General features: G+C 42.7%; 1 protein-coding gene across 10 annotated transcripts in view; it reads left to right on the top strand.

Moving 5' to 3' along the window:
- Nucleotides 1-25963, top strand: part of tmem45a (transmembrane protein 45a) — a 114944-nt gene that overhangs the window by 32598 nt on the left and 56383 nt on the right. For 2 of the 10 annotated variants that reach the window (XM_041211331.1, XM_041211341.1), the window contains exons 3-4: nt 21498-21567; nt 22651-22753. The exons of 4 other annotated variants lie outside the window; for them this stretch is intronic. The gene's annotated coding sequence lies outside the window, so the exon portion shown is untranslated. Of the gene's footprint in view, nt 1-15269; nt 15290-21497; nt 21568-22650; nt 22831-25963 lie in introns of those variants that run through there. 4 more of the 10 variants (XM_041211334.1, XM_041211335.1, XM_041211337.1 and 1 more) reach the window with 4 other exon arrangements.

The raw sequence follows: 25963 nt of genomic DNA, 5'->3' as shown, positions 1-25963 counted from the left end.
TGTTTTATTTTAACTAGGACAAAGTCCCACTGCACTGACAGGGGCCTTTTAAACAGCCTGCCTCTGCACTCAGCAGCCCTTGAGGCTGCCTCCAAACTTTTTCCCAGGTAAGCCCACCTACTTTCTTAGGATCTTACCTTTCTAGTTGTTAATCCCTTAAGTCAACATGGCTCCAACCTATTAAGTGTAATTAAGTTGCTTTAGTTGCATTTATCCCATTTTCTACAGTTAAACTTTAATCTTCCCAGAACCAAACATTACCACTAAAATATTAACATGAACCATGAACAAGGTATTCATCACACCACGGATTTAGGGAATTTTCAACTGGCATCCATGCACTGCAAGATCATGCATCTATTTAAATGAAACCATTCATATGTACCTATAAGAAGAGGGTGATAAAGACAGATTAATGATTGCATTTCCTGGGTATATGTATAGTTCTACTGTCAAAATGTATAAAATACACATTAATGGTGATTTAAAGCCTTCACACATGCCTTTGCTGACTGGGGGAAGTAATTAAACCTCATCCTGCATTAACCAGGGGTTTGTTGTTCTGGGAGTCATAAAGTTGCAAAATCCTTCCAAAAGGCCCTGGCTGCTGTGTTGATAACTACCTTCCCACCCAGTTCCATTATTCCATTCTGCTGTGCCTAATTGCAATTAAAATAATATTTACTTCCCACTCTGACAAGTTTCAGGCTCTTTTATTTCTGGTTCTATTTTTGATCCACAGTTTACAGTTGATTTTTGCTGGTTTTGCTTAAGTGCAGCGCTCATACCTTCACACAGACTTGTTGCAAAGCCCGTGAATTTTCTGGGCCTCAGTGTACCTGGTAGTTACTGTTGGGATGAACATGTTTGTTCCACCTAGCAGTATTTAAATTTGCTATTTTTAGAACTTGGGAGAGGGTCAGTGTCGGAGTGACTGGAGGGGAGGTGTGTGTCGAGGTGACTGGCTGGTTGGGCAGACAGGATTCATGCTCCATTGTGCTTATGGTGGTAGGTTGCAGGACCTAGAATTCTGGGGCTTCTGACCCTAGTAGAACCAATGAAGATGTAACATTCCTTTAAACACTGGAAGTAAACTGATTGGGTGGATATATATTTGCCCTCGTTTTTAAAGCAGGCTTCTGACCGAAACAGACAGTTCCCCAACACTGCCAAAGCTCTCATTGATCCTTAGGAAATAGCTATAGTGCATCCTCTTATCCATGATATGACCAAAACACAAAAACTACTGCTATAAAGGCTAATGAAAGAAACATGATAAGATCGGTATTTCTGTCAACTAAGCAAATTAAATATTCAACGAGCAGACTCAAATTTCATAAGACCTAAGGCAGTAGGCTGGAAAGAGTTCAACCCAGGATTGGAACTGTACTACTGTACTTTTGTCAGAAGGTATGCTTCAAGGAGAGGAACAGGTTTTCTGAAATTCCTGATGGTTACATAACTAAACTAAAAAAGAAATTGATTTAGATAATTTATTTTTTGTATGCATTAATACAACACTGAAGAGGCAATTTTAAACCTACCTGGTGAAAGGCAGTTAGAATAGATTTACCCATACTAATCCCACTGCCTTTCCGTGGGTTCTGATGTAAACCTGCTCTTCTGAACAGACGAGAGGGACACCTGCCAAAAAACAGTGGATTCTTTCTCTAAATATGCAGCTCAGGTTCTGATTTTGTCTTTGATGCCCGGCTGTAATTTTAACCAGAAATCTGTGCCGAAACAATGGGCGGAGTTTAATGCCCTCCTCAGAGATGAGTTTGGAGGTGGTGGGGGCATTCAGTCGGGCGGGAGGGTGCCGGGTGAGGACTCTGTTGCCATCCCTTCTTTGCACTGATGACGTCCAGGGTGGGAAGACTTGTGGACCGACTTCTACCCTGATGCTAATTGAGATGCCCACTTCAGGGCCTCATCCCGCTGCTGCTGGTATTTACCGAGCAGTGGGTGGGGTAGTCAGGTTTGCTTGCAGGATGCCAAAAGGAGTCCCTCATTCAATGCTAATCAAGGACGTGGCATCGGAAGGGGGGGTCCAGCTGAGAGTCACTCCCTTGCTTCTGAACTGCCCTCCCCCACCCCACTCTCCTGCAACCACCACCAAGTGATGCCCCCCATCCCGTACTCACGCACCTTGACTGATCCTGGGCCACTGTGGGTGCATTACCAGCACCCACCACCATTCCCCCAGGGGTGCTGCCTGCAATGGGCAGCTGCTGGCCTCTGATTGTCTGGCTGGTTGGATTTCACTTCCCTGGAGTCCTTGATCCCAGGGAAGGCCTGTCACTGGACACTTAAGTGCCTAATTAGTTGGGTTCCCCAAAGAAGGCGACGCCAGGCTCTCTTCCAGATATATAGCCGATGGCTGAGATCCCCATTACCTTCATTGAATGCCGCTCAGTGTTGTGGCAAGAGGAGGTGGACCCAGGAAAGGGACAGGTACTAAGTTCTTTTTTTTTCTCTAATTTCCTTTATGGGAGAGGCCGATTAGCTCAGTTGGCTAGATGGCTGGCGTGTGGTTCACAATAACACCAACTGCTGGGTTTGATCCCAGTTTGGCTGAGGTAGACTTGGGGCTTGTTTCCTCACCCTGCCCTGTAGTAAAGTCACGGCATAAGCTGTGGTTTGGCACCTCTCTGATAATTGAGGATGCTACCTGGTAGACGAGAAGAAGAATTTCCTTGTGGGTCAGGTGGGGCATGAGTGTTCCTCTGCGGCCTGCAAGGCCACCTTAGGCTTCCACTGCCCCCTCATTGTCCAACTACTTAATTTAATGTAGCTGACTGTTCCTTCATGGCCTTAGTGGCACCTCGCTGTCTGTAATGCTGCTGCCTGCCTGACAGCTACCACTTCCAGGTAGGAATTAAAATCTCCTAGGTCTCGTGCTGCAGAGAGCTGGTTGGTGTACATTCTGCCTCAGCCCCTGCCCACACAACTTCCAGCTGAACTCTTTCCAGTTAAAATCAGAGCTTTTATTATATATAGCTATTTAAAAGTTAGGAATTTGTTAATAAATTACATATCATTAGCTACTTAGACATTTTCATGACACTAAATACACATTGCTAGTGCTGAAATGGGAAAAGCCAAAAGCTATGACCTGGAACTAGGATTATAACACATGCTGGTTGAGGCATAGGCACATTATATGTTGTGTGGGTTGAATAAAATTTTAATATTTGTAAGATGGTATTGAGGGCACAGAAAAATGTGTCTTTTGCTTAATTTAACTTTTAGTAATGTAGACATAATCCCAAAGAAGTGAGAAGTTTCAGCAACTGGTCACATGCCAGAACATTTCACTTTCTTAACTCAATGTGTTCATTTAAATGGTTTCTGTAGGGATAAATGAGCTGGCTTAGGATCAAGCTTTATGGTCTGTTTGAGTTAATAGTTCTTCAGTTCCTTGCCCAAATAGGTATTCTTGATTATATCAACCTTAGCAGTTAGTGTTTCCCAATCTAGTCAACTGTGGAGAATGTCTCAGCCAAGTCTGATACAGTTCTCACTTAGTGTTCCAAGCACACTTCCCAGCAGTGGTCACTGGCTATAAGACATGAAAATACAGAGATTGGTTGCATAATGGTAATGTTACTGGATTAGTAATCCAGAAACCTTCACAAATGCTAGAAACATGAGTTCAAGTCCCACCATGGCATCTGGGGGTGTTTAAATTCAATTAATTAATAAATCTGGAATAAAATGCTAGTCTGATTGATCATTAACTGACTGGATTGATGTTGAAAACTCCTTTGGTTGGTTCACTAATGTGCTTTGGGGAGGAAATCTGCTGTCCCTACTTGGTCTAGCCTACATGTGACTCCTGATCCACAGCAATATGATTCATTCTTAATTGTCCTTTGATATTGTCTAGCAAATCGCTCAGTTGTAGGTGACTTACCTCAAGGGCATTTTGGGATGGGCAATAACTGCTGCCCTTGCCAGTGTGCTCACATACCAAAAATAAATTTTTAAAAAAGCAAAGACTACTTTTTAGTCAAATGACAAGCAAACAGTAGGGGGGGGGGGTTTCATGTTTCTAAGAAATATGTTGTGTAGCCTTCTTAACAGCAGTTATGACTGCACCAAAGTTTCCTCAGGCAACTTCATCCTCTGGTTTTATTCTTATTTTATATTACTTAAGTTTATCAACCGCAGTCTACACTTTATCCTGATGGGCACCGGAAATTCTGAACTTACTGGGGTATTGAGAACCTCTGTCCTCTCAAAGCCTAGCACAAAGCAATAAAACAGCAAGTTCCTTGGATGGCTTTACAAGTACAAAAGACTATTGCTTTTGGAGACAAACACAACAATACTTTTGAGCCAGAGCAGCTGAAGTGTTGTCGCCTATCCTAAAGAGGCCAGGAAAGTACTTTTGTGATTGATGACTTATTCTGACGGTCACGAGCCACTGAGGAAGGTACTGCTCTTAGCTAAACAGTCATGAAGCATGTCTTTAAGCACTTGAGTGCGTGTGTGTGCACACATAAGCTTTTGTGCGGAGTTCTTTGAAACTGAAGCCAACAGCTATAGAAACTATGCTGTTTATAGGCTGTGAACCACTTTTACAGAAAATAAGTGAGCTAACCTTGTGATGGCAGACAAGATGTTGTCTTTGCAAGCAGTTTAACACAAGATGGAACTCAAGCCAGTAAAAGGAGAACAACTAGCCCATTGTCTCTTGGGTCCATTGTCTGAAAGAGTCTGTGGTGGGTATGATCCTCTGGCATGACCATTACTGCAGAGATATGGAGGGAGCTAAACTGGACTGAAAAGGAACATGTGGTTCATAATACATAATTAAAGACATGCGTTTACATAGCTTCTTTCAAGACTACAGTACATCCGAAGCGCGTTACAGCCAATAAAGTGTATTTGAACTGTCATTGTCACCTGTCTCTCAATTAGAGGAAGCTTGACATCATCCACGGCAAAGCAGCCTGCTTGATTGGCATCCCATCTACAAACTTTCACACCCTCAACCACTGACGCACAGTGACAGCATTCTGTACCATTTACAAGATGTACTGGAGGAACTCACCATAGCTCCTTACACAGTACCTTCCAAACCCATGACCACTATCTTCTAGACGGACAAGGGCAGCAGACACATGGGAGCACTGCCACCTGGAAGATCCCCTCCAAGCCACTCACCATCCTGACTTGGAAATATATCGCTGTTCCTTCACTGTTGCTGGGTCAAAATCCTGGGACTTCCTCCCTAACAGCACTGTGGACTGCAGCAGTTCAAGAAGGCAGTTCACCACCACCTTCTCAAGGGCAATTAGGGATGGGCAATAAATGCTGGCCTAGCCAGTGATGCCCACATTCCATGAATGAATAAGAAAAAGTCTATTCGGTTTCACGGTTACTGCCATGGGTCTTCATGTGACTGAATAGGCTGATTCTCGACTCGTAGATCTTTGAGCACATGATGTAGTGGAATCCTGAGTATGGGATTTATTTCCTTTTCTTTCCTTCTCAGCTGCTGCTCTGCCTCATCAGTAAGATATTGTGACTCAAAGTGTAATGTAGCTTAATGGACAAGTTGTCATTATTTTGAATAACTGGTAGCAAGCTCCTCCCAGTCATTAATGACAACGTTGCCTTGCTTCAAGGAGAGCTTCAGAGTGTCTTTGAAGTATTTTCTTTGTCTCCCCCTGGAACATTGACCATTTGAGAGCTGAGAAAACAGGACCTGGCAGAGGAGATGGTTTTTGGCTATCCGGACACAGTGTCCAGTCTGTCAAAGTTGATTTTGCAGTTTTGCCTGACTGCTTGTGGAGCTGTCTTCAAGAAGGACACTAGCATTTGTTCGACACTCTTCCTGTTGAATCTGGAAGATGCACCAGAGGCATTGCTGATGGAATTTCTCTAGCACTCTTGTGTCACTGATTCATTGGCCTAGATTTTCATCAAGTTGTGGAGACACCATAATGCATCCAAAATGGAGCTGGAAACCCAGTTCCAGAAGTCCTTCCCCCATTCCATCTTAGCTTTGCTGGGATGATGGTAGGAAGGAATGGGGGTGGGATGTGCGTCGTACCTGAGAGGAACCCAAACTCAGCAGGGCCATTTGAACTCAGTATTGAGTTCAAACAGACCCTGTTTTAGCTGGAGCAAGGGCTTTATCCAACAGTGTGTGAGGTACAAATTTTTGGAATACATGTAAATGCTTGTAAAGGGTAGATAAGGTCTGTGAAACTGTCAAGTTATTTACATAGCCTGCCCTTTGAAAATTGAGAAAAAACAGCCAGCTATGTCTGAGAGTTGAAAAAATGTGCTTGTTGTTTCACTAGTTGGTTGTTGACGTAACCCTAAGTGTTATCATTATAACATTATTACTGCTTGACTGCTTTCCAGAGCCTATTGTTATCACAGTGGGGAGCCGTAAGTTCATAGTTTGATTGATAGCTCCAAGGAATGCTTAAAGGGTTAGTTGTTTTTGATGTGTGATTATGTATACAAATGCTTTTTAAATAAGGGTTTAACTACTTAAGGGGATTTAAATGTATTGAATGAGCTTTCATGAATAAGAGTTTTTTTATACATAGTGAAATCTGTAATAGATATTTAGAACTTTATTTTGTTTTACCTCAGCATGGCTCCTGAGGTCTGCCCATGATGGACACTGGCTGAATTGGCATGGAGGGTGCAAGGGCAAAGGGTGGTAGGTGGGGGACATGAGTTGGCACTAAGTTGGCATGGGACTCTGAGGGGACATGGAGGTGTGTGGAGTGGGCAATGAGTTAGCATCAAGTTGACATAGTAGCTATAAGGGGCCATGGGAGCAGGTAGGGTTCATGAGTTGACATGTATGGGTATAGGGAATTGTTGGGGGGGTGCGGTGAAGGGGGTGAGGTGTGAGGCCTAGAGGGCCTAATATTTGACAGAACAACTGGGAAGAAGCTCTAGAAAGTTATGGTGAACCATTTAAACCAGCAATCAGTAGCCGCCTCAATCTGCCTGGTGGCAGTAGCTCAACTCCAGCATGCACCTACCCTCCCAGAACGAAGATGCCGCCATTCAGGGCACTTTTTCCCAAGGTGGGTCTGTCAAGCCAGGAGATTCCCCCACTGCGCACCTGCCTCAGGAGTGAAACTCCAGGCCACCGAGTCCAGGTCTTACTGCAGTACAGGAGTGCGGTGACAACAATTGTTCTGTGCACTTGAACTTTTGTTGACTTGCGGAGGCCTTTGTTGTCAAACAATCACTGCTGTAGTTTGCAGAGAATTGAGCTAGCGCAGCTGATCCAAAGTTCGATCTTCTTGTCAATAGTGGCCTTTTGAGAATGGTGGCTGCCAAGATATGGGTAGTGCGCAGCATATTCCGAGTCTCTCCTTCAACATATTTGGGAGGTGGACCAGATGTGGTTTGATATATAAGATTTGTTTTGGCAACATTCAAGAACAGGCTGAGTTTCTTGTACAGAGAATTGAAGAAATCGAGACTGGGCAACAACAAACTATAGATCATGTATGTCTATGGTGGCCAGTTTAGTTTTGGCATTATGGAAACTGAGGCTAAAGGGTTTTTCATCCTGAAGAACTTGCAGTCCAATAATGTCATAATATTCATGAAGTCAAGGAGAATCTTGTGCTGTTTGTGGCTGTTTGTGGTGGTGTCAACTGTCCTTAAGGGGCCAGGGTAAATCTTTAAAAATTAATTCTGTTGGAACTCCTTGGGAACCAGGTGAAGCAGAACTGCCATGCCTCCAGACCCTGCATGGAGCCCTACGCCACACGAGCACACTTCACCCTCCCCACTCCCGGTCCAGTTTCCCCAAGATCCCCGATTGCCCTGGAACACCTCCCAATTCCTCTTCCCACTGTCAGCCAAGGACTATGGATCACTGGCTCCATTCCCCTGCCATCCAGTTCCTGCTCTCACCCACTGGTTATGTTGTGAATATGGCCATCTATTGAACAAGACTCTGAGAATCTTTATTTAGATGAGGCCCTTGCATTAAGATTGGCCAAACCTCCATGCCCCATAAAAGCAAAATACTGGGGATGCTGGAAACCTGAAACAAAAACAGAAAACGTTGGAAAACTCAGCAGGTCTGACAGCATCTGTGGAGAGAGAAACAGAGTTGACATTTTGAGTCCGTATGCCCCTTCTTCAGAGGTATAGAGAAGTGGAAACGTGATGAAATTTATACTGTTTAAGGGGGGGTGGGGTGGAGCAGGTGAAGCTGGATAGAAGGCCAGCGATAGGTGGAGGCAAAGGAGAAATTACAAAAGATGTCTTAAGCAAAAGGACAAGGGGAGTGTTAATGGTAGTGATAAGGGCTAAAAAAGGTGCTGATGGTGTCAAAAGTAAGAAAGCAGAATGTGATAATAGCAGAACAAGGGCAAGCATTCTGAAAAGAACAACATGAACAAGTAACAGATGGCCCTTGTGAGGGTGGGGTGGGGGGAGGGGTGTGGTGGGGAAAAGGGATGAAAATGGGATAAAAAGGGGGATAAAAAAGGGGATGAAACAATGAATAAATTAATGAAAATAAAAATAAGTGGATTTAAAAAAAGAATTTTGAAAAAACAGGATGAGGATAGAGGAGCGAGTTCATGGTCTGAAGTTGTTGAACTCAATGTTAAGTCCTGAAGGCTGTGAAGTGCCTAATTGGAAGATGAGGTGCTGTTCCATGTCCCATACTTTTCTAGTGCCCTGGAAGCTTTGGGACTCACATACACATTTTAAAATTGTGTTGAAACTGTATTACATTTCTTCTTTTCAATTTTTTAAAATCTCTGTGTTCTTCTCTGCGAAACATGCAGATGTGTGGGTTGGGAGGGAGTTACCTCTGGATGAAAAACATTTGAATCTCTAAGCTATCACAAAAAGTGATATTCATCTATACCAATTTAAGCAATTGTTATAATTGTAGCTTCCAACTGCACATTGTAAATATTAATCCAGTATTATATTTTCATTCTGGGTAGCTAGGCTGTCTCCTGAGAGTGTTTTTTTGCATTACCCAATGCATAATGGACTTCTTATGTTTATTTTTATTTTAACGAAGCTGTTTCCGGGTGATATGGCACAAACCAACTAAGTTACTCAAACAGAAACAAAGGTCACTTGTTAGCCATTGACAACAGGTACAGTCTCACGTTTCCCTCGCTCTCACCTAATCATGCAGTTACAAGACTTCCTTACAATGCTTCCCCAGGCTTTGCTATATGCAATGCACAGCTAATTAATACTTGTACTGTTAACATTAGTGCTAACACTTTGGGGCTAGTGAACTTCTTCAATTTTGTTTAAAATTAACTTTATAAGAATATTTCATAACTTTTTCTTTACAAAAATCATATTTTATATGTGTTATTTGTACACATGTCACCCTTTTCCTCCTAAGTTTAAATATTGCACAGATCCTTGATGTTTATGTTTAAATGTGAAGGCTTTAATAACATACTAGAGGGCTGTTGGCATCTGTAGACCCAAGTATCAACACAAGACGTACCCTTCAGAAAGCAAGGGAGCTGAGAGCAAATAAAAGAAGTTTTAAGACTTCAGTTACACAATATGGATAGTTCCTGTAGGTTTAGTGAGTTCGAGATTTTTTTTAGTTCTGTTCCCCAATTTTTAAAGAAATCAATTCTAAAATGTCATTTTTGTGTCTCAAAAATAAGGGGCAGAATTTTCCCGTTGGTGATTTGGGGGCGGGGCCCGCTCGCCGACAGGAAAAATGACACGGGATGACACAGGCTGTCTGCCTGCTGACTGTCAAAGGCCAGTTAAGGCCATTGACAGGATCATTAAGATAATTAAAGACCCTGCCCATCCAACCTTAAGGCTGGTGGGCAGGCCAGGAGCACCAGCAGGCTTCTCATAATACATGAAACCTCATCCGCTGGCGGGATGAAGTTTCATGTCCGTTTTTAAAAACTTTAATAAAATATATGTCCTTTTTATTAGCATTTCCCATCTCGTGTGACATTGTCACATGAGGGGGACATGTTAATAATTTTAATATATTTCTATTATTAATGTTTTTGACACTGTCAGTAATCTCCCTGAGACAGCACTTAGTCTCAGGGAGCAGTGCGCTCTTTCGCGTGCATGTGCAAAAGAGCGCACTTTGACAGATGGGGAATCCCTCCACCTCCTGTACAGGAAGCACATAGTGCTTCCTGTCAGGCTGGCCGCTGGCTGGGGCCCTAATTGGCCCGCCCACTCAAAATGGCAGCAGGCCCCGTTTCGGCGGTGGAGCTTGGTGGCCCGCCCGTCGCCGAGCTGGTGGGGCCCGCCTGTCCATCAAGGTAACAATTCTGGCCAAGGTTAACATATAAACATAGAATATAGGAGCAGGAGTAGGCCATTCAGCCCTTCGAGCTTGCTCCGCCATTCATTATGATTATGGCTGATCATCCAACTCAATAGCCTGCTCCTGCTTTCTCCCCATATCCTTTGATTCCCTTTACCCCAAGAGCTATATCTAACTCCTTCTTGAAAGCATACAATGGTTTGGCCTTAACTGCTTTCTGTGGTAGTGAATTCCACAGGCTCACCACTCTCTGGGTGAAGAAATTTCACCTCATCTCAGTCGTAAATGGTCTACCCCGTATCCTCATACTGTGACCCTTGGTTCTGGACACCCCCACCATCAGGAACACCCATCCTGCATCTACCCTGTCTAGTCTTGTTAGAATTTTATAGGTTTCTGTGAGACCCCCCATCATCCTTCTGAACTCCAGCGAATATAATCCTAACCGGCTCAATCTCTCCTCATATGTCAGCCTCGCCATCCCAGGAATCAGTATGTAAACCTTCGTTGCACTTCCTCTATAGCAAGAACATCCTTCCTTAGATAAGGAGACCAAAACAGCACACAGTATTCCAGGTGTGGTCTCACCAAAGCCTTGTATAATTGCAGCAAGACATCCCTGCTCCTGTACTTGAATCCTCTCGCTATGAAGGCCAACATACCATTTGCCTTCTTTACCGCCTGATGCAGCTGCATGCTTACCTTCAGTGACTGATGTAGGAGGACACCCAGGTCTCGTTGCACATTCCCCTCATTCAATTTATAGCCATTCAGATAGTAATCTCCCTTCCTGTTTTTGCTACCAAAGTGGATAACCTCACATTTATCCCATTATACTGCATCAGCCATGCATTTGCCCACTCACTCAGCTTGTCCAAATCACACTGAAGCATCTCTGCATCCCCCTCACAGCTCACCCTCCCACCCAGCTTTGTGTCATCTGCAAATTTGGAGATATTACATTTAGTTTCCTCATCTAAATCATTAATATATATTGCGAATAGCTGGGGTCCCAGCACCGATCCCTGCGGTACCCCACTAGTCATTGCCTGCCATTCGGAAAATGACCCGTTTATTCCTACTCTTTGTTTCCTGTCTGCCAACCAGTTTTCTATCCTTCTCAATATACTACCCCCAATCCTATGCGCTTTAATTTTACACGCTAATCTCTTATGTGGGACTTTGGCGAAAGCCTTCTGAAAGTCCAAATAAAGCACATCCACTGGTTCCCCCTCATCAACTCTACTAGTTACATCCTCGAAAAATTCCAGTAGATTTGTCAAGCACGATTTCCCTTTCATAAATCCAGGCTTACTCTGTCCGATTCTGCCACTGTTTTCCAAGTGCCCAGCTATTAAATCTTTGATAATAGACTCTGGAATTTTCCCCACTACCGACGTCAGGCTGACTGGTCTATAAATCCCTGTTTTCTCTCTACCTCCCTTTTTAAATAGTAGGGTTACATTAGTTACCCTCTAATCTGTAGGAACTGTTCCAGAGTCTATAGAATCTCTGAAGATGACCACCAATGCATCCACTATTTCTAGGGCCACTTCCTTAAGTACTCTGGGATGTAGCTTATCAGGCCTTGGGGATTTATCGGCCTTCAATCCCATCAATTTCCTCAACACCATTTCCCTACTAATACTGATTTCTTTCAGTTCCTCCCTCTCACTAAACCGTGTTCCCCAACATTTCTGGTATGTTATCTGTGTCCTCCTTTGTGAAGACAGAACCAAAGTATGCATTTAGTTGGTCAGCCATTTCTTTGTTCCCCATTATAAATTCCCCTGTTTCTGACTGTAAGGGACCTACATTTGTCTTCACCAATCTTTCTCTCTTCACATACCTATAGAACTTTTACAGTCAGTTTTTATGTTCCCCGCAAGCTTACTCTGGTACTCTAATTTCCTCTTCTTAATCAATCCCTTGGTCCTCCTTTGCTGAATTCTAAACTGCTCCCAATCCTCAGGTCTGTTGTTTTTTCTGGCCAATTCGTATGCCCCTTCCTTGGATCAAATGCCATCTCTAATTTCCCTTGGAAGCCATGGTTTGGCCACCTTTCCAGTTTTACTTTTGTGCCAGACAGGAATAAACAATTGTTGCAGTTCACCCATGTGCTCTTTGAATGTTTGCCATTGCCTATCCACCATCATCCCTTTAAGTAACATTTCCCGATCCATCATAGCCAACTCACGTCTCATACCATCGTAGTTTCCTTTATTAAGATTCAGGACCCTCATCTCAGAATCCACTACATTACTCTCTATCTTGATGAAGAATTCTATCATATTACGGTCGCTCATCCCGAAGGGGTCTCGCACAACTAGATTGCCAATTATTCCTTTCTCGTTACACAATACCCAGTCTTGGATGACCTGTTCTCTAGTTGGTTCTAAAACATATTGGTCCAGAAAACCATCCCGTATACACTCCAGGAATTCCTCCTCTACGGTATTGTTACTAATTTGATTTGCCCAATCTATATGCAGATTAAAGTCACCCATAATTACAGATATTCCTTTATTGCATGCATCTCTAATTTTCTGTTTAATGCCGTTCCCAACATTGCCGCTACAGTTTGGGGGTTATAAATATATAAAAGAAGAATTATTTATGGCTATTCTTGGAATAAATGCATTTAGTTTTGAATGGTAATGTTTCACGAACTTTAAAGCTTAATGGTTTTTGTTTTCCCTCTCCCAGATAGAGGGAGCTTCATGCGCACATTTTAAAGTTGAACATATTAAAGAATGCTAATTATTTCACCAATATACTTTTTTATAATTCTGTACTTTACTAATTTATGGCAACAGACAGATATCTCTTTTTCAGATGTGTGTTTTTATGAATGCCAGCCTGTGGTAGATGATTAAACTACCACTATGTTCACAGAGTAGCCAGGTGAGAAGTTCTCCTCAGCTGTGAAATAATCTGTTTGCATTGTCTCTCAGGAAGGGAATATAACCTGCATGCAGAAACCACCTTTCGTTTTTCAATTAAATTAAATCTTGCTAATGTTACATAAACACAAGGAGCAGAACTGATATTAAAGGTAAGACATTCCTTAGATTCTCATCTGTAGAAAAAGCTATATTTAGTGTGAGTTGGTTTATCAGAGTGGCCTGCTCTGTATAGTGCATGCTACACAGTGAGGTAGTGTACGTTATGCCAGAATTTGGTAAGCAAGTGCGTTCTAAATGTTTCACGTAGGATATGAGTTGAGAAAGTGTTATGTGGACTTTACAGAAACTGCTAATTTACTTGATACACAGTACTGTAGTTCTCTGAATAATAAGAAATTTGTGCGGCAGCTTTGTGCCTGTGGTTGAATGCAGCTTAGTAGTAAATTATGATTAATAGGTTAAGAGTTAACTTTCCAGATTCACTCCTTGTTGATCCATCGGTCACATTTGGGTAAATATTGTCAGTATTTGGCAGTGTTACCAGGTAGAGCACCTCAATAATAATCCAAGACAGTTTTTCTTGTGGAAGAGAAAGCAGAAGTATATTGGTGAGCAGTTTTTAATTTTCTTCTTTCTTACCCCATTTTCACTTCTGTCTAATAACCAATCACAGAAACTCTAAAAACTCGACATTTTTGTCATAGTTAGCTACTGAGGCTATATGGCATTATGTGAGTATTTGATTCGATCAGTGGGATATTAAAATTAAAAGTGAGGCAGCTAACTTTGCAAACTAACACTGTGAGCAGGATTAACCAATTCTGATCGTATGCAGTGCACTCTAAACTCCTGTTTTTATGTGAAGCTGTTATTGCGGTTCATAAGTATGTAATAGTTATTGTGTCCCTCAACAGATTTTCTTAACTGTTGTAAGTTCAATGGTTCATGCTTTCATGCTTTAATTTGTTTTTAAAAATCTACAAATGGGCACATACTACCAGGTGTGATTTTAAAACATACTTTGAGGCAAGTAGATATCCAGGTGTTACTGAATTTTAAAGTCTCTAGTTTGGCATTGAAGAGATTTGGGTTTTTTCAGAAATATTAATTTTATGGAGCTGAGTCCTCACCCACCTATTGCTGACATCAGACGAGCAGGGCACCTACAATGATGAGAACCTGAAAACTGAGTTCACCTTGAAGGCAATTCAGAGTAAACAATTGTACCAACAAAGTAGGAACATTTTTAAAAGGCTTTCACTTTTTCAATACAGTACATTCAGATTACATATGTAATGGAATCAGTAATCCTTTTACGGGATTTAGTTAAACACCAGGCGATATCATTTAGTGTTATACAGCTTTATACTAAGCAATATTAGTAAGCCTTATACTTGATAGAACTACACATGTATCTATACTAGTTACCTGTCGGTGAATTTTGGCTGTGTACCTGGCTATATCAGTATTCTCCTCACTATTAATACAGCTACACACTCCCATGCACTTTTTATTCACCAAAGATCCAAAGGACTTTATAATGGAAATATGTCAGAGTGGCTCAGGATGAATTAAAGAGTTAGTCATTTTACTTCATCTATTTGATATACACACAGAAGGTGGAGAAGATTGGCTATAAATAAAATAAGTAGTAGTAGAGTTATGGTAGGAACCCTTGATACACAGGTAACTGTTGGGCAGGAATAGGGCAGGTATTTAATCACCTGTAGGCAAGAAGGAAATAAATTGAAATAAAAATTGAATGCCAAGATAATTAAGATATAAATAATGCTCTTGCAGCTCACTGAGGCAGATCAGGGTAAAAAAAAACTAGATTTAGACTCCTGTGATTAGACAAAATGGTGAATGTAAGACCTTTATCTTAAAAACCATAAAACAAAAAACTGGGAGGTGAAGAGTTTGAAGGCTGAAAGTGACAATTATTTAGAAGGACTATAATGTAACTAATCCTATTTTGCATTAGGTAATCAGGTGTTCTGGAGTTGCAGCAAAAGGGAGGAATACAGTGAATCAACTTTGTAAATTAAAGAACAGGCACAACAAAATTCAGATGTTTGAAGTGTGGATTTAAGTAAGTTTTCCAATTACACCCAATAATTAGGAGTAAAATGTGGGCAATGAGTCGGTAAAATGGAGGGAATCCACTCTGGTGAATTCTTGCTCATTCAGCCTGTCCAGTTTTGCAGTTGGGTTATATACTGGCAGCTGACATTTGTAGGTTGTTATATTAAAATGAAGCCCCATGACATTATTCAGGTGAAATTTCTTGGCACTTAGCCTAGTATAATGCTCAGTCGTCTATTCAATTATATAAAATGGGTATTCAGGGCTGCTAGGGACGGCATTGTTTACGGAACCACATTTAAAGAGCCCGGTCATAAGACTAGTATAAGAACATTGAGACTATTTCTGGACCTTTGTTCTTGTTTGTTTCCTGTTTTCAGGAGACTTTAGGCCAAGAGTTTCAGCATTGCAAATTTTTTGGCCTATCCAAATTATGGGGCCAGATTTTTGCAGAGCGGAGAGACTCTACGGACTTTTAAAAATGGCGGATGTGATCCGATTCCGGGATTCCCATTCCATTCCTGCTATGCACAATTTTCAGTGCCGTGGGAGAAGCCCTGCATCCCTGACTTGGCTAGCTCCATTGTGGGGGCAGGCCCAAGGGAAATCATGTTTAACTAATTTAGTAGAGTTTTTTGAGGAAGTAACAAGCAAGGTGGATAAAGGAGAATCTGTGGATGTCATGTACAAGCCAACTGCTCAACCTCACCCAACATATCGAAGATGGTTTTGAGCAAGGGATGGTAACAGGTGCTGTTTTTGTAGACCTGTCAGCAGCATACAATACAGCGAACCATAGACATCTCCTCTGCAAGATCCTAGAGATGACAAAAGATATTCACTTAACAGAGCTGTTAGAAAGCATGCTTCAGAATCGATGATTCTATGTGGAACTAGGTAGGAAGTGCAGCAGGTGGCGTATTCAGAAGAATGGTCTTCCTCAGGGAAGCATGCTTGCACCGCTGCTGTACAACATCTACACGAATGACCAACTTATAGATGGTGTCACACGCCATTTTATATATGCTAATGACTTATGTGTCACTGCCCAAAGCACTGATTTTAACACCGTGGAGAAAACGCTTTCTGAGGCCTTGGAGGGACTAACATCCTACTATGAAGAAAACCACCTTCGCGCAAACCCATCAAAGACATGTTCCACTTCAGAAACCGTGAAGCCAAACGCCAGCTTAAAGTAACCTGGTGTGGAGCAACACTGACGCATTGCGAGCACCCCATCTACTTAGGAGTCACCCTTGACAGATGCCTCACCTTCAAGAACCACATCGAAAAGACAAAGGCAAAAGTGAGCGCACGAAACAACATCCTGAATAAGCTCACCAACACAAAATGGGGAGCAAGCCTGAAAACATTGTGAACCAGTGTACTTGCTCTTTGCTATTCCACTGCCGAATACGCCTGCCCTGCATGGGAAAGATCTACTCATGCTAAGAAGATGGATGCCGTTCTGAATGCAAGCCGCCGACTTATCATAGGTTGTTTAAAACCAACAAACACCAACAGCCTGTATATCCTGGCAAGTATCGCTCCCCCTGATATAAGAAGAACGGTAGCCAGCAAGAAAGAGTGACTCCGTCAAACATCAGATGAGAGGCACCCTCTACATGGTCATACACCTACACCCAGCCGCCTAAAGTCAAGGAAGAGCTTCATGAACAGTGTTGTTCCATTACAATCAACTCCATCTGAAGCCCTCATCGCCTTGTAGAAAGACCGGCTCGCCAGTGTCGAACAACCCCCAATGATTGAAATTCTACCGGATGAAAGCCTTCCCCCAGGAGCTAATTGCAACCGGGCAACCTGGAAGCGCTTTAACAGACTTAGGACTGGTGTAGTAGGTTCAAAGGTGTCACTAAGTAAATGGGGATATACAACCAGTCCGACAACTTGTGAATGTGGAACTGAGCCACAGACTATGCAACATCTCCTGCAATGCCTATCGCTATAGGAACCCTGCACTGTTGCAGATCTTGCCGAATTCAACAACAAGGTGCAAAAGGGTGTCCAGTTTTGGCTGGGCCACTGTTCGTGGACAAGAAGATACATATCTACATAAGATAAGATTACGTGATGTAGGGGGTAACATATTAGCGTGGATAAAGGATTGGTTCGCTAACAGGAAGCAGAAGGTAGGGATAAATAGGTCTTTTTCGGGTTGGCAGGCAATAACTAGTGGAATGCCACAGGAATCAGTGCTGGGGCCTCAACTGTTTATAATTTGCATCAATGATTCGGATGAAAGGACTGAATGTATGGTATCTAAACTTGCCAATGACACCAAGATAGGTAGAAAAATAAGTTGTCAAAAGGAGGTAGAGAATTTGCAAAGGGATATAGACAGGTTAAGTGAATGGGCAAAAAATTGGCAGGTGGAGTATATTGTGGGAAAAAGTGAGCTTGTCCTCTTTGGCAGGAAGAATAGAAAAACAGTATACTATATAAATGGGGAGATATTGCAGAACTTGGTGGCACAGAGTGATCCAGGCGTCCTGGTACACAAATCACAAAAAGTTAGTATGCAGTTACAGCATGTTAATGGTATGTTAATTATATTGTTAGGTTTAAGACAGAGATCAAGAGAATTTTTTTCTCTCAAAGCTTCATTGGTTTGTAGAATTATTTTTCCTAGAAAGCAGTAGACCTGGGTCATTAAATTTATTCAAGGCAGAGTTAGACAGGTTTTTGATTGACAAGAGAGTCAAGGGTTATAGGGGCAGATAGCAAAGGAGTTAAAACCACAACCAGATCAACCATGATCTTATTGAATGGCGGAACAGGCTCAAAGGGCTAAATGGCCTACTTCTGCTCTTAAATCCTATGTGCCCATGATCCTAAGTTCCTATCTCTTTGCTCCCTGCAATTTTCGTGAGGTTGGGTAAGCTTCTCAAAGATTCGTGGTTCATGGACCCTCAGAGGAGTCATGAACCATAGACCGGATGCATAAACATTTTGAAAGATAACTTCAAAAAGGTCTTACCCATGCCCTCCATGCCAACAAATACCCCCCACCACCCCCCCCATGGCCCCTTATACTTTCCATTCCAACTCATAGCACTTACATGCCTGTTCACCCAGCATACACTCTGAACAGAACCAATGATCCCTATATTAACAGTGACGTGTGGAAATTCTTAAAGAATCCAACCATTCATTGCTTTCTTTAAAAAAGCTGCTGTTACTACAACCCTATAAAAGTATCAATCAAGCAGAGCTTTAAAGTATCAATAGCAGAAACTATAAGCACTTGACACCTCTTTATCTTATGTAAATAAACATTGAGCCATTGACAAAATAGATTGAAGGGAAAAAATTGTAGCTGTCAATCAAGTAATGTTTTCCCTTCTCTGGACCTGTTTCAACAAACTAATGGAAGCCTGGGCTCTCAAAAAAACTCATTAAGCATGCTTGGCTGAGAGCCCAAACTTCCATCAGTTTGTTGAAACAGGTGCATAGAAGGGAAATTATTGCAGAATTGATAGGTTTCCGTCCTCTTCTCTGTGATCAATTTTGTCGCTGCCTCAATGTTTATTTTCACAAGATAAAGAGATGCCAAGTGCTTATATTTTCTGTTATTGATACCTTAAAGGTTTAGTTGATTGACATTTTCATAGGGCTGTTGTAGGGGCATGGGGAGTGGGTGGGGTGTGGGGTGAGGCCTAGAGGGCCTCCTAATGAACAAAACAACTGGGACTTAGTCACAGAGAACTGAGGTGTGCCCTTAGCCAGCCTGTTTCGGCAGCCCCGTGTCCAGCTCCGATCTGCATCCAGGGAAGCGGGCCTGACTCTATCCCCTCCCCCCACCAAACAAAAATCTTGCTGTTCGGGGCACTTCTTCCTGAGGCGGTGCGCCAAGCCGGGCATTTTCCTGACTCAAACCACCTGTCTCTAGGTTGAAAATTCAGCTCATGGTTTTCCCTGTGGGTGTTCTTCATATATTCTTTGAAAGGTAAAGAGGAAGAACAGTGAATGCAGATCAAGCTTCACAGACAGAGACTATACCCACTTCTTGATATCTTTCCACCACGTCTACAATTGGAGGCACAGTTACTTGAAAATAGCCATACAAAACTGACATGACATAAGGCTGCAGGGAACCACACCTGGAATTGTGTCATCTTCTGCATGAATACTTGCACCTTAAATGCATGACAGAACTGGCACCACCTATGGCAGTTATGGTGAGCTATGCCTTCAACTTTTCTTCCTCACTGTCTTTCCTGGCATGCTGCTCTATTATCCTGTGAGGTGTACAGTCTGTATTGTCAGACAGGATCACCCTACTTGTTACCAGCTCTTCCATTTGACCAGCTATTCAATATGGGACACTGCTCTATCTCTTGGACATTATTTCTTGTCTCCATTGGGTTTTGACAGCTGTTTTCAACATGCAATATGCCCTTGGAAAAGTGATATATTTTAATCCCAATGTGCAGTCACTTCTTTCCCAGTTGACTAAATGATGGGCTTGCAAATTTAGCAATGTCTTACAGATAGGGTGCAGGCAATCGCTCTGCTAAATTAGTGTGCTTTACATCCATTTTACAACAGAAATATGGGCGCAATGCATACCAACCACCGCAATAATTATATTGAAGACAAACCAGCGTAATAGGGAGAAATGGATAGTGAGAAAGATGTTCCCCAAATTTGGCTTTATAATACTTAGCATAAGGAAGTTCCAAAAAAAATGGTGCAATCACGTTGTGAGTCATATGTTAGACTTATACTTTTTCTAAGGTTTTGCACAGCAATTACTGTCAGACAAACATCCAGGGAATGCAACTGTGTATTGCCATAATCAATTGTCAATGAACAGCACTGTCTGAATCAGGAAGTGCAAGCTAGAATACTTAATTCAATGTCAAAACAGACATTAAGAGTAAATTAAAGGGGAGGTGATGGCATAGTGGTATCATCACTGGACTGGTATTCCAGAGATCCAGGGTAATTTCCCAGGGACCTACGTTCAAATTCCACCATGGCAGATGGTGAATCCAAAAAAAATCTGAAAATTCTGATAATAAACACGAAACTATTACTGATTGTTGTAAAAACCCATCTGGTTCACTAATGCCCTTTAAGGAAGGAAATCTGCTGTCCTTACCTGATCTGGTCTACATGTGATTCCAGACCCACAGCAATGTGGTTGACTCTGATAAAGGGCAATTAAGGATGGGCAATAAATACTGGCCTAGCCAGTGACACCCACATCCCAGGAATGAATAAAAAAAGAGGGAAAGAAGGATAGGTTGAGGCAAAAAGTATAAAAAATGTTACATTTTTAAAAATCCTCCAACAATACTTACAATTTGAAGAAATGAAACTTTCCACTTGTGAAAGTTATTTTTTAGTGGCAGAGAGATTATTTGGTAGTAATTAAGAGTTATTATGGCCATTAGGCTGGAACAGACAAGCCCTTTTTGTGCCGAATTTAGTCCATATCTATGAAACCTACACAGGAACTCTCACCACTCAATATAATTTGAATGGGAATCCATATGGTGAGATGCTGTTTTCACGCAAATTATGGAAGAGTGGTGCATCTTGAACAGTAGGTTCTGAATTTTCGTGGTTAACCACATATTTATGTTGGGTGGAAGTTGCTGTTTGATTTGTGCATAAATGATGGTGAGCAACGTCAGCCTCATCATTATTTTCAGAGCAAAATCTGGGCTTAAATTATTTGTTAGTTTTAAAAATTGAAAACTTGCATACATTTGGAAATCAGCAGTCTTTGGTAATCAAAAATTGCACAGATAAAATGAGTGCAGTCAGTTCTGTGCGACCTCGATGAACCCTTAAGGATGTTTGTTGTTTCAGATTGCTCTTCTGCCTATTACATATGATCAAATACAGGAAGGCTTTAGTCATTAGGGACAGGTGTATGGTGCAGTGGATCTGCTGTTTTAAATCTCATGAGCTTTTCTGTTCCATTCAGATTGTCAGTTTTTTCAAACACTGCGCTTGTCTGGTAACTATTCACAGTGAAAAATATACTGGGAAGCATAAGTGTCCAGCTGTTGATATTCAGAAGAAGAATCTAATTATCTCAGATAACATGCAGTACCTTGAACACAGCATGATTATTTAATTGATGTGTTTTGGATTTAGGGCCCTTGGAAATTCTAATTATGACTATTTGTTCTTAGCACTCCTCCTAGGCACATGTTTTGTGTTTTCTTTTCATTAAACAGTTCCAGTACCTCCATATTTACAGGTCCCTACCCTCCCGATCAACAAGCCTTCGCTCTGCCATTTTTAAACGTAAGTATTATTCACAAAGATGTATTTATGCATCATATTTTTAAAAGATAATCACTAGTTTGCAAACTAATCCAATGTACATGCTTCCAGTGTAGGATATGAGCATACAACAAACTACAAGTTGTTTTTGCCAAATCATGATACTAAAAACAAAGAAGAGTGACAATTAGTCAGGGATAGAAGCAGACAAAAAGGAGTGAAGAGGGCCAGAGCAGAACAAAAATGGGAGGAAGTTTTGCCACTTTGCGATTATAGACACTATGGGGGCGGAGCAGATTTTGTCAACATTATGCAGTTCTCGAAGGTTTTAGCAGAAGTGTACACCATTTCCACACACTGGTTTTGCCATTTCCTGTGCGAATACAATTAAAGCTTAAAGTGCCGGCAGCATGTATGGGAAACATGTGTGATTCAGTGGTGAGGGAAGCTTTCATTGGTGAAACCTGCCACCATCTGACAATGCTGTAACTAAGGGTGTGCCATTAAAGAACTTGCTGTTCAGACAGAGAGGCTGTGTATCACTGCCATGATGCCCCAGTGCTGCAGAGTGCAAGATTCTTCTCAGTTTGATACATAGACCTCATTAGATCTGTCATGTCCGAGCGCCGAGTCAGACCAGCCCCACAGTTCAGTGTTGCCTCCTTGCAGATTTCCCTTCAGGCCATAAGGGATAGGTGGGAGGTGCTCTTTCCTGTAGATGGCATCGGAAGCCCTCCATCTGGATGGAGGTGGCAGAGGGGGTGAGCAACTGTGGAGTCGAGCCAAGAACTTGGTCCAGTGCAGGAAATGGTCAATGAACTTCTCTGATCTGCTAGGGTAGGTGCCATTGTCTGTCTTCAATAGGAGTTTCTCATGGTACCATCAATAATGTAAGCGTACGAGTGGGCAGCAAAGCCAGAAGAGTGAATGCTTGATCAGCCTTACTGCCAAATGTCAACTGAGGCAAAAGCATGTGGAAGTTTGACCTCTATGTATACGTGGATGCAGCATGGGACTGATAGGCCTGTATGCGTTTTGAGGATATGTGCTGACAAGAAGTTTAGTTGCCACTTGACATGTCACTAACTGCACTTTGTCATGCAGGACAAGTAGACCCACAACACCTGGGAGAGGAGATGGAGAGGAGGAGGGGTTCCTAACCTTGGGCTGCTGACCGCCACTGAGGAAGAAGTGCTGGAGATTGCTGGTGAGGAGGGAGCGGGATCCATTGCAGATGGCGAGGCTGGACTGGCCAGACATAAGGAGGATGATGCAACTATCCTGGTGGGGACAAATGGGCACATGGATTGGATGTGGTGAAATTTGAAGCGCTCAAACTGTGATGATTCTGAATGTGATTCTATTTGCTCTCCACTACAGGTCATCACCATCCAAGGACCAGGCCACAGCTACACCAGGAATCTGAAGACTCTACCTCTGGGGATGAAGAAGCCAATCCCCAGAGGTTGCATCAACATGTGCCTCATCATCAGCCACCACCAGCACAGTTACACCCACATGCTTTGCAATGGTATTGCATGTTGCTATGGGAGCACAGCAGTGACCTGTCCCAGCAGCTGAGGGAGGATGTGACAACCAATTCCCCAATGGAGGTGTAGCATGTGGGTGTAACTGTGCTGGTGGTGGCTAATGATTGGAGAACTGCTAGGGGCCAGGCCTCTTCTGAACCCCATGTTGATGACTGGCCTCTGATCGCAGCCACAAGAAGCCAGCTGAACATGCAACAGAGGCTAGGGAAAAATGTGGTGAAGATGCCAAGGATTATGTGCAGCTTTGCACAGGGTTTGGATGAGTCCATGATACCATGAGTTCTGCCATGTCTCAGACATTTCAGTGCATGACTTCATCCATGGAGAGGATGGCAACTGCCATGAAGAACCAGGTCGAGCATTCGATTCATATGCATTGTGACCTGTATTCCATGCTCTAGCCATGTGCTCAGTGTAGCAGTGGCTAGGCAAGAGGGGCATGAACTCCCTGGACATCCCTCCAAGAGCCCCTGCCTGTCAGGGAGAGAGAGTGATGCTTTTGTGCACTGAGATGGAGGACAGGAACATGTCAGCTGCCCCGGGGTCTTTGTCTTAAGCCGCCCCCAGGGTTAGCAGCATCTCCTCATCCCCTCCACCATTGGCCCTAATAGCTCCAGCTGATGAGGCTGAGGGGGGATACCCCTGCACCAGTGCAGCAGACCCCCAGTAAACTTGAGCCCTCAAGGCCCCATGCCTCCAGAGGACACCTGCCATGATCATCCAAATCAAGAGCGCATCACACTGAGCAGACTGCCTCCACCTCAGCTGCTGATGTCAGGGTTGCACCTGGCACCAGTAAAATAAAAGTTAAAAAGTATGAGCACAAAGATGGCACGGGTGATTTATTCATCTCTTGTTTATCTCTTGTAAATATATATATACAATATAATGTCATTTACACAATCATTCATAATTATTGAGAAGTGTTGGTTCCTGTCATAATATCAGATATAATGGTCACGGCACATCTCATGTTTCTCACAATGTGATGCCTAGAGAGACATTATTCCTAGACATTATTCTTGAATGAAATGTGTGCATTTTTGTGCATTCTTTATTGAATATTCATGTAAATCGTTACTTCCGTGATGATGATTCTGTGGAAATTGGCTTAAAATGCAGGCACAACTGGTACATCTTCTAAGCACTCTAGAGGATATTGGCCCAGATTACACTCAGCGGGCATAAATGAGACAGATGCAGTTGCAATAACTGCACTTGAAAGATGTTGCTGGATCAAAATAATTGGACGAGGCAAGCTGTTACATGTATGCCCTAAGATTTCTTTGGTACTGTCACTCACTAGCGAGTGTCTGCATGAAAAAGCTCCGCTCCCTGTTCTATTCTAGGTCGTAGAGGACGCAGGTTTATAGTTAACTCTGCAAGGGACAATTGCAGGGCTAGGTCTATACCGCAGGAAGGTAATGGAGTTCTGGCGATGGAGCAATAATCATGCAGATGCGTTTGTATTATGCAAACCTTCTATAGATCAGGTTGTCCTGAGCCTCCCTTGATCATCCCTCCATGGCCCTGGTATCCATGAAAGGCTCATTGGCATTTATGGCCTCCTCATGCTCTGACAAATTTTCATCATCTGAGGAAGGCAAATGTTCCTTGCACTCTTCCTCTTGCAACATATATCCATGATGCCCTGCCAGATTTTGCAGTGCACATTAGACCACCACTATTTGTGGCACCTTCTGGATTGTGTATTGTAGAGCCTCTCCAGACTGGTCAAGGCAGTAGAAGTGCATTTTAAGAAGCCCGATGGTGTACTCTATGTTGGATCTGGTGGCCACATGAGCTTGATTGCAAGGCTCCTCTGGGGGTGCCTCACTGGAGTCATCAGTCATGTATGCAGGGGATAGCCCATGTTACCGAGGATCCATCCATCAACCTGGACTGGCGCTTCAAAAAGCTCTGGGAGCCATGAGTTGCACAAGATGTATGCATCATGACTGCTCTCTGGGAAACAAGCATGGACCTGCATTATTCTTCTCCTGTAATCACATATCAGTTATATGTTCTAGGAGTGAAAGCCTTTATGATTTACAAATACAGCTGGCTGTTCCCTTTTATGGCATGACCCCTTGCACTTGAGGAAACTTAGCGATGGCACAGAACACAGCTGACCTTGCTACTGGCTGTCTTCATCATTGGTGAAGTGGATAAAATCATTGGCATGTCGGAATAGGGCATCAGTCACCTCCTTTATGCATCTATGTATGGCAGCATATGAGATTCCACATATGTAATCTGTTGCACTCTGGAAATCACCACTGGTGTAGATATTGAGCAATGCGGTAACCTTGAGGGCCAAATTCATGTGGTTGCACGTCTTGATGAACAATCTGACATATCTCAGTGACCATTTGCCTGGATGAGTGCAGCTCCAACAACACTGAAGAAACTTGACATCATTCAGGACAAAGCAGCCCACTTGATTGGCACCCCTTACATAAACATTCACTCCCTCCACTACTGACGCACTGTAACAGTATGTATCATTTACAAGATGCACTGCAGGAACTCACCAAAGCTCATTAGACCTTCCAAACTCATGACTACTACCATCTAGAAGGACAAGGGCAGCAGATACGTGGGAACATCACCAACTGGAAGTTTCCCTCCAAGCCACCCACCATCTTACTTGGAAACAAATCGTCGTTCCTTCACTGTCGTTGTGTCAAAATCCTGGAACTCCCTTCCCAACAAGTTTGTTGTTGTCCTCTGGATGCATTGATGTATCAGTGCCATGTTTTCACTAATGCCTTCCCTGGAGATAGACAGATTTTAATCAGTAAGGGAATGAAACGTTATGGGGAAAAGACAGGAAAGTGGAGTTGAGGATTATCAGATCAGCCATT

This window comes from Carcharodon carcharias, chromosome 18 (assembly GCF_017639515.1).
Source record: "Carcharodon carcharias isolate sCarCar2 chromosome 18, sCarCar2.pri, whole genome shotgun sequence".
NCBI classification, from domain to species: Eukaryota; Metazoa; Chordata; class Chondrichthyes; order Lamniformes; family Lamnidae; genus Carcharodon; species Carcharodon carcharias.
This window is presented reverse-complemented; position numbering and strand designations above follow the sequence as displayed.